This window comes from Lissotriton vulgaris, chromosome 7 (assembly GCF_964263255.1).
Source record: "Lissotriton vulgaris chromosome 7, aLisVul1.2, whole genome shotgun sequence".
In the NCBI taxonomy this organism is placed as follows: domain Eukaryota; kingdom Metazoa; phylum Chordata; class Amphibia; order Caudata; family Salamandridae; genus Lissotriton; species Lissotriton vulgaris.
In genome coordinates, this window is record NC_141695.1 from 756,407,498 (window position 1) to 756,424,244 (window position 16,747).

Sequence of the window (16,747 nt, forward strand, 5' to 3'; positions counted from 1 at the left end):
GGGGCTCCTGTGTGGTTGCTGCGGTGCTTGCATCCCGAAGGGGGGCTGTCAATAAATACATTTTTAAAACAATGTGGAAGGGAAGACAGCGCAGTTTTAGAATGCGACGTAAGCGGCACGTGTCCTGCAAAAGACAGATCAGAGACCAAAATGTGGAACACTCGCACAATATGAAACCAGCGAAACCGAAAGCAGCCGGGGTTAGAGTGAGAGGGCGGGGGGTGCCCGCGCATGCGCGCTCCGAGTCCCGGCGCCAAAGCGGAGTGCGTCATCTGAAGTCCAGGGTCCAAGGAGGGGGCCCGGGTGAAGACCAGCGCTGCGGAGGGACCTCGAGACTGACAAGAGAGACAGGGACACGGAACACGCTGAAAGAGCCTGGTGAGTGTGGGGGGTGGGGGGGGATGTGTGTGTGTGCGTGCGTCTGTGTGTGTGTGTTGTGTGCCTGCCTTCGTGTGCATGTGTTGAGAACAGCCTGCCGGAATCGGAGCGCGTGTTCACGCGCGCGACCTGATCCGATTCCGGCAGGCTGCGTGCGCGTGCCAGTCTCTTGTCTCCTCTGGCTAGACCTTGAAAGCTGAAAGGACTGAAACGATTACAATAGACTTGCTTTACGACAGCAGGCGCGAGACCTAAAAATGGTGTCAGTGCATTGGATATAACATTATTCAAAAATACAAATTGAACCTAACTTTCAAAATTCCTTACTCGCCCATAGTGACAGGGGATAGGACCTCACCTCACCTGGACCAGGCTCAGGATAGAGGAGGCCACGCGCTGTAAAAGTAAGGAATAGGGTGCTTGATATAAGAGGAGGACGTCTAGTTCTGCTCCTTTCTACATCAATCATTCACCTCTCTCTTTCCCTAACTTCCACCACCCTACTGCTGCAGCTCACGAACAGGCTCACCCACGAGCCTTCTAGATAAGCAACTACTCATTAGCTTCCTCTAAAGAATAATTTCGAGAGTGCATACGGAAACTGCATTTTGACAGGGCAGCCCTCCTCTGTGCACTCTCTTATTAGGAGTCACTATCTTTTCTCAGTTCAAGAGCCTCCTTACCTCTCCGTCGTTGCCTCAGACTGGACCTAAGTCTGGGGGAGGCAACGTGAAGAGGAAGGCAAGCCTTATTTGTAAACCGAGTCTAACGAGGAGTCAGCGTATCAGAACGCTCCTAGCTCTGTAATGAATGATGAATTCTGTTTGTAAGCACAATCCCTCTGCATTCACAGGGGTTTAAAGCCAAGTTATTAGACATTTAAAAAGAAACTTACTAGATGTTCTCTAATAATGGCAGAAATAGCTTCCAATATCGGGGGAACCAGCGTTCACATAACGTAATCTCGCGGTGCAATCCGAGGTCATGGTTGGATCTTGCGAGATGTATGAAACTACAATGTGACGACATCGCGGCCGAGATTGTAGTTCTCGGGGCTGCCGGTCGCTCAATGGTATTAGTCAGAGGCTGCCTACTGAGCCTATAGTATCGGGCGACTAATTCGTTCAAAATTAATTCGTTCAAAATTAAAGTTGTACACCTAGTGCACTTCCCTTTCTGTGCCCAGTATGCCTGTAAGGTTTGAGTGTATTGATTACTACCATTAAGGCTGTACAACATCAGCTTGTGTCAGGACTCGAAATTAAATCTCGCGTGATGTGGGGGACTACATTCTTACATCATCTAATCCCAAATCGTAGTCTTCAAGTTAAATATAACCAGGAACTGGGTATAAAGGTTTGATAAACACTATAGGGAAGTCTAGTTTCACATATTTAGAAGATAGCCGCTTACCTAGTAGGTGATGCAGCTAAACCACTCAAGAATAGAAAACTCAAGGATATAAAAGGTGTAGAAACAGACCCAAGGGCCCCATAGTGCCCTTGGGTGTAGAAAGGAGCAGAACTAGATGTCCTCCTCTTGTATCAAGCACCCTATTCCTTACTTTTACAGCGCTTGGCCTCCTCTATCCTGAGCCTGGTCCAGGTGAGGTGAGGTCCTATCCCCTGTCATTATGGGTGAGTAAGGAATTTTGAATGTTAGGTTCAATTTGTATTTTTGAATAATGTTATATCCAATGCACTGACACCATTTTTGTTTATTATAGGTGAACAATACACCATTTGACATGGAGGAATAGTAATAGATATCCTTTAATGTTTGATTTATTCACGATTTAATATATGGTTTATTTATATGTAGCATGCACATGCAGTGGCAAGAATTATTTAGAACAGAGGCCCTGATGAAAGCCTCAGGACCTTGTCCCCTGTTTGGCAGAAACATGTCGGCCCTTATGCAGCTATTTGGTGAAACTGCTTTTTTGCGCTGTTCTTGGTTTTAATCAGAAAGAGACCAATAGCTATTAAAGAATTTTCGCTGTTTGTCCTCTATTCTACTTTTAATCACTAATTTCACATTCATATTATTTTTGCACTGCACATGTTCCCATTTTTTGGTCATACGCATGGTCTACAAGTAATTGCGGGTCGAAACTTTGTCTTTCATGGTGGGCATGGAAACTGTCTCAATGATCTAGAGACGTACCGTCCCAACCTTTGGATGACCATATGATAATATTGATAATTAACAAGACTTTGAAGGGAATCCATCTATGGACATTGGGTCTCACCTACTATTGCTGGTGGTTATGTGTGTTCAGTTAGGAGCACTTCTCACAAGACTTTAAGGTAGTTTACCTTGCACCAAATAATTAGGTGTAAGCCTTATTGATTCAGAGTATATTTTACTCTACAGTAGATCCCCAGGTTTATTTGGTTTTTCATGTTGGCTATTAGGGGATGTTAACCTGGGCAGGTCTTAAAAAACTTCCCTTAGATCCTCTTATTCTCGTTATGTTGTATTCTTTTTACCTTGGCCCTTGAGCCTCTGCTGCCAAGACCCCGTTATAAAGGGCCTCAAATGGACATCTGGATGAGAGGACCGCATATCGCTATATGCGGATGATATTTTGCTTTATCTGGCCTCCCCAGCTGCTTTCCTCAATGTGATCCTGGACATATTTCACATGTTTGGAAGATTTGCTTGTTATTCAAAAAACTGGACCAAATCAGTGCTTTACATCCTCTATGGCAAGCGGCCTTCACTCCCTCGGGGCTGTCAACTGATGGAAGCAGAGGATGGCTTTAAATACCTGGGGATTTGTGTCTCTAAAGACCTGTGCAGATTCTACGATCGAATCTCCTGCCACCTCTTGTGCGTCTTAAATCAGATGTCCTAAATTGGACGTCACTTCCATTGTCCCTCTTGGGGCACGCGGCCCTATTCAAAATGATGTCACTTCCCAGATTCTTATATGCGCTACAAAACACTCCACATCCGGTTGGCTCTGCGTACTTCAGAGACCTCGACTGGATCTTACTGGACTTGCTGTGGGAAGGTAAACCACCTCGTATTGTAACACACAAACTCACGCTAGGATTGTTTGATGGGGCATAGGACTCCTGGATATAAAGAAATAGTATTGGGCATCACTACTATCAACCTATGTATGTATAGTCCGCAGTGAGACCTGGCCTTTCAGATCGATAGGTGGCTCCTCCCCGAGGGGCAGCTTTGAGGGGGCTCTTTATATGCGAACATCGAGGCCTGCTCTGACAGGTCCGACACGACATGCTGAGCATGTGTGGAAAGCGGCTTCCAAAAGCCTAGGTAGGGAGCCGAAACTCACACAGGCTACACCCCTCTGGTAGAGTGAGCAACTGGGCAGACTGATTCGTTCAAGGGCCTTCGATCGTTGGGACCTCATAGGTATATCCAAGGTGAGTGACTTGTGGCAGGCAGGTGAAGTGGTCCCATTTTCAGAACTGCAGCAAGAATACGAGTTAGCCCTGTCTGAGCACTTCAGGTATCTCCAAATCAGACATGCCTTGCTTGCGGTTCTTCCTAAGGGTATTACGCTCCCGAGTCCTCTCCGCTCAGACGTAGTTCTAGATGGCGACCTACCCGAAAAGGCCATTTCATTTATTTACAAAAAGTTAATAACACGACAGATCCCCCTGATTCGTTTGAGGGCTAAGTGGGACCACGACGTGGCGTGACTGGACGACTAGGAGTAACTGGCTGCCGTGGACTCCCCTGGGGGGTGGCAATCTCATCCAGACTCCGCCTGGTACAGTTAAAGCTTCTCCATCGATCCTATTTGTCTGGGCCCCTGATGGTCACCATGGGATATAGTACAGATGGAGGCTGTGTTAGACAATGTGGGCTGGAAGGCACCTTTGTCCACACCCTGTGGGAATGCACATCTATCCAGAAATATTGGGAGGCGGTGGTGCACCTGATGGAGGAAGCGTTGGGGCAGCAGATTGATTGCAATATAAAAATGGCTCTCCTGAATGTGTGGGGCCCTACTGACCTGAATTTCAGGGAGTGAATGTGGGTTACCTTGGGGCTTATGGTGACGAAAAGGAACATTGCGAGACTAGGGAGCTCAGAGCCCACCAAATATAGCAGAATGGGGCAAGGTTATGGACTGGGGTATGGTCACGGAAAAGTGCATCTACGAAGCAAGGGGGTGCCTGAATAAATGGACGCAAATATGGGGGCAATGGAATGTCCACAGGGGTGAGATTTGTGAACCGCCGAGATAGAGGGAGGATATTCTCAATGAGACCTAAATGCGTTTTACAAGAAATTGTCACTGTTATTTTGAATTAATTATGCTTTCATGTATCACTCACAATGTACCAAATATTGCCAATCTGTGAACAACTTGATTATTCTTATGTCATGCCTTGTTTTCAATAAAAAAAAGTTCTAAAGAAGAAAGCAGCCATCACCTCCTGCATAAACTCCAAGGCCAATCACACAAAGGAACTCTTTAAAATAGTCAAAGAATTCTCCAACACTACAGCCATAGAGAACTCCATCCACCCCTCCCAAGAACTCTGCAACACCCTCTCAGACTACTTCCACAGCAAGATCACCCACATCTACAACCATTTTAACCTCCAACCTGCCACCCTTAACCCCAGCGACTTCTACCAGCCAGCAAACATTACCACCTGGTCTACGCTCACCATCCTAACCACCTCAGCCATCTTATCTTCCATCTACTTTTGGGGTACCCACCGACCCCCAGCCCAACCACCTCTACAACCTCACAACGAACCCAATCAGCACCCAACTCGCCAGTATCCTCAACATCTCCAGCTCCACAGCAAGCTTCCTAGACAGGTGGAAACATGCAGGCATCAGACCCCTCCTAACAAAAAAGCCTCAACCGACCCCAGTGATCTAAAAAAATTATCATCTGATCTCCCTGCTCCCTTACCCGGCCAAAGTACTCAAGAAAGCCATCAACCAGTAGCAAACCGAATTCCTGGAACAAAACCACATACTGGACACCTCACAATGAGGATTCCGTGGGAATCGCAACATTGAGACTGCATTGATTGTCGCCACAGACAACATCAGAACACTTCTCAACCGCAGAGAAACTGTGGCCCTGACCCTCCTTGACCTCTGCGGTGTTCTACTCAGTCTCCAACAACAGCCTCATCAACAAACTATAGAACATACAGCAACATACCCTCAAGTAGACCATCTCCTTCATTACATGACACACACAGAGCATCCGACTGCCTTCCTACATCCCTCTCCCCCAAAAATAATCTATGCGGCTTACCATAAGGATCATCCCTCAGTCCCAACCTGTTCAACATCTACGTGACCCTCTCGCAGATGTCCGATCCCACGGACTCAAACTAATCTTTTACGCAGACGACACACCTGATCCTCTCAATCGCAGAGGAGCCCTCCAACGCCAAAACCAACTTCTGCAATGCTATGACCAATGTAGCCAAATGGATGAGGGATAACTACCTCCAACTTAACTCCGACAAAACTGAAGTACTGATCTTCAGGAAGAACACCTCCGCATGGGACCACAGCTTGTGGCCTGCAGAACTCAGACCTATATCCACACGAACTGACCATGCACGCAACTTCTCCATCATCCTCAACCACCAACTAACCATGACACGCATGTAGGCGCAGTTCCATCATCCTGCTTCAACACACTTTGCATGTTCTGCAGAATCTTCAGATGGATCTCAACCAATACCAGAAAGACCGTCACGCAGGCCCTCGTCCCCAGCCCCCTTGACTACGGCAATGCCTTCTACACCAGCATCTCCACCCAGCTTCTCATAAGACTCCAGACCATACAGAACGCCGTGGCCAGACTCACCCTGGATCTCCACTGGTTCCCCATCCGGAAGAGATGCCAGTTCAAGGTCCTCACACACGCCTACAAAGCCCTCCATGACCTAGGACCTGCCTACATCAACAATCAGCTGAACTAACTTCCTCCAACCCCCTAGACACCGGCTCTCCTCTTCACTCGCCATAGCACCCCCGCATTTGCCGAAGTGGTGGCCGCTCCTTCTCCTACATCGCTGCCAAGACCTGGAACGACCTTCCCATCCAGCGACGTACAGCCCCTACGCTGGCAGACTTCAGAAAGCGACTCAAGACCTGGCTCTTCGACAGAGACACAGCAACCAGATATCCCTATGGGTGACGGTGTTGCGCTCTAAAAATGCTGATTGATTGGTTGGTTGATTGATTGGACATTGTAAGCGGTCATTAACCGTTCGAAGCCCAAATCAGGATCTCCCATCATTAAAAAAAAAAAAAAAAAATACTAAATCATTTACCAGGCTCTACCCTTTTTGGCCAACAGAACACCGATATGGCACATTCTTGCTTTCTCTTTCCTATAACTGTAATTATTTCAGCCTTAGCGGGAAGATTCATCATGATTAATCGCTTGTCCATTTTTGCGTGCAGACATTTTGATTCATGGGATTCGTAATGTGACCTAGCAACATACAAAATGGACAAATCCATCTGAGATCTTAAAGCTATGAGTGACTAAAACTAAAAGGTTTCAGTGTCCAAAGTGACCCAAGGAGATTTGTTATACAGAAGGTAACACATTTGAAGAATGGAATTGCTTTGCAAGTATGTGAGGGTTGTTAATGAGTATCACTGATTGTGTGTTAGTCAGACAAAGCAAAATAGTTCATTATCAGTATAGTGCAAGCGAGTCAAAACAATTGTGTCCTTTATTCAACAACACATGCCCTATAATTGATTGGAGAGAATCAACAACAATTTTTAATTTTGTTGTTTTTATTTAAGCTAACTTGACTGAAGGATCAGGCTGCTTCCTCTCTTTACTGGGAGAAGTAGACATTGCAAAAACTGCAAAGTCCCCTGTAAGCTGTGGGAGGCACAGTGGGCAACTAAGAAAACAAAGCATCTGGTTTAACAGTGTTTTGGTGCTCGTTCCTATCTAATTAAATTTTTATGATCTATGTTGCCCTTGCAATCATTTTTGTGCAAATGTCCTCTTTCTGAAACGCTGCATTTATTTTTTGCCTTCGCTTTGTACACATCCATTACGTCATTATATGCCCTGAAGTACTATGTAGCTAGATTTCAGCTAGTGAAATTGGGGAGACTTGCTAGACACCTAGGAACCATGCCGTCCAAAGACAGCAAAGGAGGAACGGTCTGATAATGCTGACTGCGGCAAAGTATGCTGGCAGTTTGCATAGATCAACAGGTATGATACAGCAGTAGGATAGATGGTATTAGCCTGTTATATATATATATATATATATATATATATATATATATAATGTTTAATATTTTTATTATTTTCCTCTGGTATTATTTACTTTACTAGTATTTGAATTGGAATCATGACAATCCTAATTCATGTATCCTAAAATAAATGAGGGTATAATAAATTCACATTATCAGAATTCTCTATTGTGCGCGTACTGATTTATGTGAAACTCTGCACATCTCTAATATTTTTTATGCACAAGCTCAATGGCAAGTCTGTTCACCAAACACTATTTTTCCAATGTGCATAGCCCAAAGAGAGTAGTGTGAGATTACTGGCTAATTTCCTTTCTTGCGTGGGGTCACACCCACATCTGGGGGTATGGGAATGATCAGTCGTCTCTCGCAGTCCACAAAGAATTTGTTTTTCAGGCAAGTCTTTCAGTCTGTTCACTCCTGTCACACTGACCGTGGAATGTCCTCTGAATTCTAAAGAACACACATGCATCTCAACCATCTTGAGCTCATGGCCATTTTTGATTCTCAAATCCACCCTAACCAGCAAGCAGGAACTCCTTCTCATTGGCTTAAATAATCAAGATTTGGTACTTTTCTCTATACAGCAATGTACTCTTTGTGTCCCATCTTCAGTAGAAGAGAAATGTTGAGACATACGTTCTCAACAGACCTCAGGATGCTCTACACACCTCAGTCGGGACGTTTTAATGTTCATCTTCAACACCTAGGACTTTCTGTAGATTTATATTCTGGAGTGGTCCGGTAATTTTCTTAATTGGTCAACCCTAATTTACTATATTTAATCTGAAACGCCTCTAAAGTTGAGATCCTGCAACACCAGTTTGTTTGTTTATTTTTTTTAAAAACTTTTTTTGGGTCCTCCTATGCCTCCTTTGTTCCTTCTGAAACCTCCAAGCTTCCTTCCTCTTTATAGAGTGTCCTGCCCTGTTCAAAAGAAGCAGAGATGACTGCATTCCGGTGAAAGCAGAGGGTAAATATTGACTGCCACATCATTACCCCGTGTGACTGCAATCATTGGACTCTAGCAGAGTTAATGGTGCCGACCTGGGCCGGTTCTAAACCGTTACCATCCCTTCTTTCCAGCCGACATTTCGGGGGGAACCATAGTTTGTTCACTTTTTTTGTTGCCCAGCGGTTTGTCTCTATCTCATATACATAGAGAGCCAAGTCAAGCCATTCTGCTTTGTAGGTGGCTGTCTGGGGGTCCAATATTTGCAGATCCTCCTCCTCCCCAATAGTATTACATAAAATACCAACTTACTACTAAAGTTCAGCTTGGCTCCTATCTCAGGTGACACTCCAAAATTAATTAATTCAAGGTTTACCTCCAAATGCATATGCAAGAAATCCGTCATAAACTTACACACATCCTTCCAGCAAGGCTGAGTAGAGGGGCAGCTGACAAACTATGAGTGTCATTGGCGTCAATAAGCCTGCATTTCTTACAGTAGATCCTCTTCGATCCCTTCAATTTCGATAGTATCCTCAGGCACCTAAAACAGGTTATTGTTTATTGCTGTAGCCCTGTTTTGGCCTTGCCAAATCTGGTTCACAGAACTAGTTTGAAACAACATTTTTTGTTTTCTTATTGGGCCATTTATTAGCTTCTTCTGTGGAAATGTATAGTACTTCACGGTTCCAACTGTCAATGAACTTGAGGGATTTGTTCTTGCATAACTACTTAGCAAATATATCAACTAATCCAGAACACTTAGCCATCACGTTTATAAGGAGAAAAGTCAGGAAACAAAAATGAAAATGTATCGCTGTGCCAGAGGCGTAATCTGAATCTGGCAATTGATTTCTTGGATAACATCTTGATTGCCTTTTCATTTTTGTCCTCTACAGCTATCCTGTAAGCATTGCTTGTTAGCCATTGTGGCACACACATATTTTTATTTTATATATATTTTTATTGAAAGTATAAGTGCAACCATAGTCTGCAAAACCAGAATGTCCTATACTTCACATCATCTTCAAGCATCCTATCCCCACCCACTGATCCCTTCCACCACCCTTTACTCATCATTCATTTCTCCCATATTTGTCCCTGGGTTGTATGACTGCCCCTTCACGCCGGACTGTGTCCCTACAAATTTGGCCTCTATAGGCATTCTATCCATTCCAGATTTTCCCTCACTTCCTGGGGCAACCTCAACCCTCATAGACCACCTGTGCCGCCATCATGCACCAATCCCTATGATATTTCTCTTGGTCACCACCAGACCTACTGTCATCCATGTCTGCTGTGCCCTGATGATGTGTGTATCCCCTCCCTCCCCAAATGTTCAGAACACATTTCTGCACGGTTATGTTTATGTCCTCACCTCATGTCTCTTCAAGGCACCATACCACTGCAGCCCATAAGCCCCGCAGCACTGGGCAGGCCGAGAAGATGTGAAAGAACATGCCCATCTCTCCGCATCCACACAGGCAAATGGCATCCCTTGACCATCCCTTCTTAACCATAGTCATCTGAGCATACAAGGAGCGATGTAGAACCGTAACTAGATTAGTCTAAACACCAATCGTATGTCCACCTCTCTAGAGGCTGCAATGGCCTCCTCCCACACTCCGTCCTCAAAGCCACCCACCTCCTGCTTCCACTTTTCCCGTAACGGTTTCAAGATATTTGGCGTATGATTCAGTATTTTCTTGTAGGTTAGTGACGTGTCCTTTCTGGGCATAAATTCCTCCAATAGACTATCCACCAGTGGCGAGTATTCCGGGAGGTCCATTTTCCTTGGTAGGACCGTTTTGCGAGCATGTCGGATTTGCACATACCTGTACGTTTCAGAGTGCGCCAACTGATACTATTGTTGCAGGTCTGACCAGGGGCTGATCTTGCCCAGAGTCCAAATGTCGCCCAATTCAGCGATTCCAATGAAGTCCCATTGATCAAATCCTGGTTGCCTCTGCTCTGGGACACAAATTCTGGGCACACTGTAGTTGCCTGCATAACCTTGTTTTTCCACCCAGGAACACTGCAAACTTTTGCCATAGTTGCACTACTGGCCACGTTGGATCCGGCAAGTCTCCCTGCCTAGTCCCCCCCCTCAGACCCCCCCCCCCCCGTACAGTGCCTTCAGGTACCCACGGGGTCCCAACATAGATCTATCCATACCGAATGGTGGCTCCGTCAGTGGGAGGAAGGCCAAGTGTGCTCCATTGTGCTGCCCAGTAGTATTTCTGGGCATCGTACCAGCCCCTTGTTAGTTTGGGTAGTGCAATTTATTTATTTTTTTTGTATGTTCTTATAGAGCGCTCGATCACCGGGGAGGTATCTCGGCGCTTGCCTTGGGAACCCGTCCTGGCTTTTCCCTGTGAGATAGCCCCTACAGGGCATCCCCAAGGTGAAAGCCAGGCATCCCGCCGCAGGGGGCCGTTGTGGAGATTAACCAAGCTTAATGCCCAGAGTTGCAGAGTGTGAACCCATGATTAGGTCAGGCACCGAAGCGAGAATTGTCGAGTCCGTGGACATTTGAGCTCAAGACCTTGCCGCGTCGGGAATTGAACCCTGGTCCCGGGTCTGACCTCTGCTTCAGGGTCTGCCTGCTCTAACCAGTGAGCCACACTTCTCCACAATTCATGGCAGGCCTCCGTTCCACAAGAATGAACGGATCACTCACCTCAGTCGCCTTGAAGTGTGATCCAGGGACCTAATATGGGGTCGCCCAGGCATGATGAAGAGTCAATTAGGCAGCGTAAGGTTTCTGTTTTTTTTAATGGGAACTTTTTTACTGCTTTTCTGAAGCTCAAGTGATAAGTCTACAAGCAAGAACTTTATGATTATTGCGGCATTGTTCAACATTTTCATCAGAATTGAATACCGTAAAATTGCCTTCTTGACTTGCTCTAATGTTTAGAGATGGGGTACGTAGTAATTGTGTCCTGAAAATAAGCTTAATCTGTCCTTCTAAAACATAACCAGGCTAGCAGATTTAAAGTTGATGCAGTTTGCTCCCGTCAGGAGTGTAAGTTTTTTTTAACAGTTTTGAAACACCATCTAATTTTTCAAGCTTTTTAGCAGTTTTTTCTGCTGAGTTTTGTACTTACTGCAAGCAGGCTATTTCATATTGTAGAACTGCACTTTGTGTAGCTCAGTTTGTGTAATTAATGAGTAAGCATTATGTGACTGAACAGCCACCTCTTCATCCTATGTTTATCCAGTAGTCCGTGGGCCTTCAATCTACTTTGAAACTTTCTTTTGCATAAGATACTATATCACATGGCCTTATGTTACATTTAGCTGCTGACTTGTAAGACACCCTTATTTGATAGTGAAACTCTGGCAAAAGGATCCCTGAACATAATGCCTTTTACACATCCTTTATTGCTATTTTCATTAAGCAGACGGATCATTTTTCAGATCATCCTGAGAATTTGACATGGTACTCAACAAGAATCTTTTTGTTTTTCGCAAAACATGGTAGCCTTTGTATAGTTATTTCTTTTCATTCTTGGGTATTAATTGGAGTTTTACTTCAGTAAAGACTATTGCCTCCCGACTCAGGTTTTCGGTTTGTGCCCTGTGCTTTTGTGGCTGGGCTAGAAATTCTGCACAATTTAAATTTCTCTACTGCGCTGTTTTATCTGAAGGGAACACCAGGGTTCGGCATTTAACCCCTTCGATGCTGATGACGACCCCCAGCCGTCATGCATCACGATGGGCGTGTGCTGATGACGGCTGGGGGCCGTCATGAACCCGCCCACTTCAAAAAACGCCACACAGGCGCAGAATCGCAGCAGCACCCAAGGGGTTAAGCTTCTATTTGTCACTTCTAAAGCTGCTATACCCAGGCAGATAGACTGTAACAGTGCTCTGGTATTCAAAGACCTATTGCACTGTTGCAGATATTCATGGGCAGCAGCAGCTTCTGCATGATTTTTCTGTAGATTACTCTGGACACATAATCTGCCATAGATGCAGATTTCAAGCTTATACCTTGGCAAAATGAAATTGTTTTAAGCTGAACTAGGCAATGCAGAATTCACGCTTTCTAGTGTTTTTAATTTAAGTCAGTATTTCCTAGTTTGGAAGGTTAGCGGGAGGGACAACTGTAAGCAATAATTATGTTCACAGCAATTCCAGTACTATTAGTGGCTGCTCTGCTTCTTTCAAAATTCTTAAGTCCTCCCCATAAACAGCTCATTGTTCTACAACTTTGTTTGTTTGAAAAATATTTTAGAACTGTGTGTAGTGAATCATATTAATGGCGCAGGAGCTCAAATGTGCAGAGTTGGAGGGTTGCACATGGAGAATTGCAAATTCTTTTGGAGCAGAGAAACGTTTTTTCAGTTATGCCTGCTTCACAAGCATTTTCCTAATTAGTTGTGAATGAGAGAGAACAAGGACTAACGGCCTGATTTAACTTCAATATATGGATTGTACTCCATCAGATTGAGGAAGTGGAATATTCTGTTACCCTGACAAAGTACTGGTTCTCCAAATTTAGAGTTGTCTGTCAGCCCAGTGGAAAAATTGTATTTATTGACCGGAACCTCCATCAAGGTAGTTCCGGTCAGTGAGTAAAAAAGTCTGAGAGACAGCTCGGTCAACCATTAAGGCTGCCTGTCAAACTTCTAAGAAGTTGTCGTTTCTTCAAATACTAAATCTCAAAGACTCCCACGCCATGGAAAAACTCTCTCATTGTGTGGGGGTTGTTTATACGTTTTTGCTGTCCTTTACCACCGTATTTTGCACTGCGGTAAGGGAGAGTGAAAACTGACCATTCGACTGCCCACTCTAAATCGGGCGGGGAGTCGAATGACCAAACCTCTGACAGCCCTTAATTCCTCCAAGAAGTTTGCCAGCGACTGAGACAGAGTGACTCTGACATACATAAGGTCTGCTCCAACTGTAAATCAGGTGAGCGGACCTTCAGTTTGGTGGAGAGTACTCCGTAGCCATTGCGACAGAATACTCAATCTCCCAAAACTGACTCAGCGCCCTCTTCCCGGAGGAGAAAAACGTCCTGGACTCCTCCAAATCCGGCTTCCGCAGCAACCACAGCCACGAGACCGCCCTCCTAGCCGCCACTGACGACATCAGGACCATACTGGACAAGGGCGAAACTGCAGCACTCATTATGCTGGACCTCTCGGCCGCCTTCGACACAGTCTGTCACCACATCCTACGCACACGCCTCCACGACGCAGGGATTCGGGGTAAAAACCCAGGACTGGATCACCTCCTTCCTCACCGGCAGAACCCAGAGAGTCTGCCTCCCCCCGTTCCGATCCGAAGCCACCACGATCACCTGCGGCGTACCCCAAGGTTCATCCCTCAGGCCGACCCTTTTCAACATCTACATGGCACTGCTCGCCAACATCGTCAAAGCGCACCACCTCAACATCATCTCATACACTGACGATACGCAGCTGATCCTCTCCCTCACCAAAGACCCACCTGTCGCCAAATCCAACCTCCACGTGGGAATAAAGGCAGTCGCAGACTGGATGAAGACCAGTCGACTAAAACTGAACTCAGACAAGATGGAGGTCCTCATCCTCTGCTCCACCCCCTCCGCATGGGACAACTCCTGGTGGCCTACCTCGCTGGGAGCTGCCCCGACACCCACTAACCACGCACGCACGCAATCTGGGGTTTATCCTGGACTCTACTCTCTCTATGACCCAGCAAGTCAACGCCGTCTCCTCCTCCTGCTTCAACACCCTCTGAATGCTCCCCACCCAAACCAGGCGGACAGTCACCCAAGCACTCGTCAGCAACAGGCTGGTCTACGGCAACGCCCTCTACGCAGGAACCACGACCACACTCCGGAAAAGACTCCCTATTTATACAAAACGCCTCCGCATGCCTCATCCTTGGACTCCACAGCCACATCACCACCCACATAAGAGATCTGCATTGGCTCCTGATCAACAAGAGGATCACCTTCAAACTCCTCACCACGCACTCCACAATGCAGGACCAGCATACCTCAACGAACGACTGTCCTTCTACACCCCGAACCGCCAGCTCTGCTCCGCCGACCTCGCCACCGTCCCACGCATTCGCCGATCGACCAGCGGCGGCGGATCCTTCTCCCACCTCGCCGCAAAGACATTGAACACCCTCCCCGCCCCTCTGCGGTAGACCCAGGACCTGCTGACCTTCAGGAGATGTCTCAAGACCTGGCTGTTCGACCAATAGCTGCCCCCGCCCCTTAGCGCCTTGAGGCCCTCACGGGTGAGTAGTGAGCTCTACAAATGCCTTGATTGATTGAAGTGCTCAAATCATCTTACAATAGGTTCTCCTTGTCATTACACGTTTCCTATCCTCTATGCTCTACCAACAAAATTGAAGTAAAGCAGTTTTATAATGCCCCTCATTGTTTTCAGCTTGCCATTCAAATTGTGGATCTTTTGCTGTCCCAAGATCCATAGAGGTGGCTTTTGTGCATGCCATATCTTCTATCCAGGATGCCAAGCAAAATCTTGTAGCACTTGACTCGTGTGCATGAATAACTCATGCAGGCATATGCATCATCACACTTTTTTTGCCAATGCTGTTCTGCATCACCTTTAATTGTTTTCTTTTTTGATTATGCTGAGCAGTATCAGCAAAAAAAGTCTATTGACAAAGCAATAAGGGGAGACTGATTGGCTTTGTCAATGCTTATTACATTGGCCAGAAGGGTAAGATTAAGGCCTTTGATGCCCACTAGCCATACACAGAGCTTCAAAACAAAGTACCCTTAAATACTCGATATGATCCCAAAGTAATGCCAGATTTTCACATGACCCTGATAGTTTCATTACCTTTCTGTTTTTCTAAGTTTGCCTCTCTAGCAAAAACAAATTTCTGGATTTCTTTAAAATGTAAAGAGCCCTCAATTGTTATCTCAATAGGATTAGTAATGTGTCTAAATTAATTTTTTTGTGTATTATGAACTTAACGCTCGTACATTCTCAAAGCACGCATTTGTATATTAACCACTAGGAAATCTGTCCACATCTTTGCCAAAAAGTAATAATGTATTGACTGACTCTATGGCAACCCTCTCTAAGTAACTTGTTTGCCTGGGAGGATTCTATTTAACCTATCCATATAATAAGAGGGTATGGCTAATCTGTTCTGCTGTTGATGATTATCAAAGAACATCTCGACGTATAAGGACAAGATACGTATAATACTAGCTCTTAATCATGGATATTTTCTTTTCATTCATAAATATTATACCCTTCTCTTTGACATTGTGGCTATTAGGTCTTAATTCAGTCCTGTCACAAGTAAGTGCTTATCTGACTCTGTTTTGCAATATGAGACCGTGCGTCTTCTAAAATACTTATAAGGGCACTGACAACATTTCCGTATTTGGCAGCTTTTTGCCAAGAGGAACCATTACCTGCTTATTTGTTTCCTTTTTTTTTTCTTCTTCAATTGCTTTTGATGTTTGTATTCCAATTTAGTTTGTAGTGTCTGACATTGATTCCTATTTACTTTTGTTTAAAAACAATTAATACAACTACAAAATATCGCTTCCCACAGGCAGGATTTATTGAAGAAATTATTTTCATAAATTGTATCTATTTAAAATGTGTTTCTGATCCCGCATATAGGTGATGTTGTTTGTGAGTTCTAGGAAAATACCCATAATACATGAGGAATTAGAAGTAAATAACATTTCCTTATTTACAAGGTAATAAAACTATGTTAATGGGATCCAAGGCTCATCCATATGGAAAAAGCAGCAGCAGCAGCTATTGGTAAAACGTTTTTGCCACAGCTATTAAAAGCTACCACGCTGACATCTGTTCAATCCCAAAACCTTCTTCGGTAGATATTTGTACTAGGCAAGAAGCAGTAGATAAGCACATGATTTTGGGAAAGTTAGTCTCTATTATTCCACCTATATATCCACCTTCATCATAGGAAGTGTATTGCTTCATAGTCAATGTGCATTTGTAGTAGATTCATGCTGTACTAAAACTAGCTCTGACGGATACTTCTGCCGGCAGATTCCAAACCTGTACAACGACCCCGGGCATCCGACTGGATCTCGAAAACTTAAAAGCTCTCAAGTTGCTGGTAAAGGCTCCAGCCAGTCTCAGTTGATGCTGGAAGTGACATCAGGTGACGTTATCAAGGTTATGAGGAGCACGC

General features: G+C 45.1%; 1 protein-coding gene across 2 annotated transcripts in view; it reads left to right on the forward strand.

The window, feature by feature from the left end:
- COG1 (component of oligomeric golgi complex 1) overlaps positions 1-16,747 on the forward strand; it is a 181,753-nt gene that overhangs the window by 113,524 nt on the left and 51,482 nt on the right. The window lies entirely within an intron of this gene.